The 1530-nt window shown below is 46.9% G+C and overlaps 1 non-coding gene across 1 annotated transcript; it reads right to left on the minus strand.

Annotated features, from left to right (window-relative positions):
• Positions 1-371: 371 nt before the first annotated feature.
• On the minus strand, positions 372-490 carry LOC143277711 (5S ribosomal RNA). The gene has a single exon (XR_013053775.1). It is a non-coding gene; the product is annotated as a 5S ribosomal RNA (ribosomal RNA).
• Positions 491-1530: the final 1040 nt, after the last annotated feature.

A 1530-nucleotide genomic window follows, 5' to 3' on the forward strand; every position in this document is an offset into this window, starting at 1 on the left:
ACAAGGCTGCAGCACTAAGAGCCAGTGCAATTCTGCCTCCTAGTTTGAGAGTCATGGTCCTTCACAAAAGACTAAACTGTAAATGATTTCCCATTGACTGGAGAAACCATTGATAATACAGCTCTCACTTTGCTGCTGGCCCAAATGTAAACTTCTGTCAATTTGTGATATAAGCCGAGTGTTGGGCCTTGAAACTGCTTACATGCATATTTATGAATCTATCAGAGTGGATTTTTTTTTCAGAAGTTTGCCAGAGAACAGTTTCAGTTTCAGTAGCTCAAGGAGGCGTCACTGCGTTCGGACAAATCCATATACGCTACACCACATCTGCCAAGCAGATGCCTGACCAGCAGTGTAACCCAACGAAAGAATGCCAACAGCACCTGGTGTTCCCAGGCGGTCACACATCCAAGTACTAACCGGGCCCGACGTTGCTTAACTTCGGTGATCGGACGAGAACCGGTGTTTTCAACGTGGTATGGCCGTTGGCAAGAGGGCAACACTTTTGTTGCCATGTCTTTGTGTTGTTTTGTTGTTTGTGGTGGTGGTGTTTTTTGTTGTTTTTTTTTGTGTGTGTGTTTTTTTTGACGCGCCAAGTGTGTGCTGCACACTGAATCTCGGTTTATCGTCTCACCCGAATGACAAGACGCTCAATTTTGATTTTCCAGTCAAACTTGGAAAAAAAAAGAGCGAGAGCGGGATTCGAACTCAAACTCTTCACGGACACTGTATTGGCAGACACGCATCTTAACCATTCTACCACCTTGTTCCTTCTAAAAAGCATAAAGATATATCACAACATATCTGATGCAAGCAAAGATGCAGCATGATCTCGAACATATGAAGGACCAGAGAAATAGCTTATAAGTATCATGTCAGTGACTCTTGGGGAGTGCCAATAAGAATGCCGAATAAAAATGATCTGTGGTGATCCGAAACGAAGATCTGTAGGAGCGAGCGGGACAGGAACCAGTGGCCAAGTAGATACTGCGGAGGAAGTGGGGCTGGATCGGACACACCCTCAGGAAGCCAGCGTCCAGCATCACACGCCAAGCCCTGACCTGGAACCCGCAGGGAAAGAGGAACAGAGGCCGGCCTCGCAACAGCTGGAGGTGAGACACCGAGGCAGAGCTGAAGCAGCAAGGGACCAACTGGACTGGAATGACCAGAACAGCCCAAAACAGAGTGCGATGGCGAGGGGTTGTCGATGGCCTATGCTCCACCGGGAGCGATGGACATAAGTGAAGTGAAGTGATCATGGGAGATATCATCTGTGTGCAAACTGTAGAAGGTACTGGTTTCTGACTACGGTGGACGGATCAAAACGCACTGTCCCTGCTTAGCGTGTCAGAAGATGTTTGGATTAGACAAGAGGGAAAATCCTTCTTTTGAATTCTTATCATCTGAGAACAATTTAATGTGATTCGAGCTAGTATTGTTACAAGAAGGTGTTGGCACGCACACACACACACACACACACACACACACACACACACACACACACACACACACACACACACACACAGACAG

This window comes from Babylonia areolata, chromosome 34 (genome assembly GCF_041734735.1).
Source record: "Babylonia areolata isolate BAREFJ2019XMU chromosome 34, ASM4173473v1, whole genome shotgun sequence".
NCBI lineage: Eukaryota > Metazoa > Mollusca > Gastropoda > Neogastropoda > Buccinidae > Babylonia > Babylonia areolata.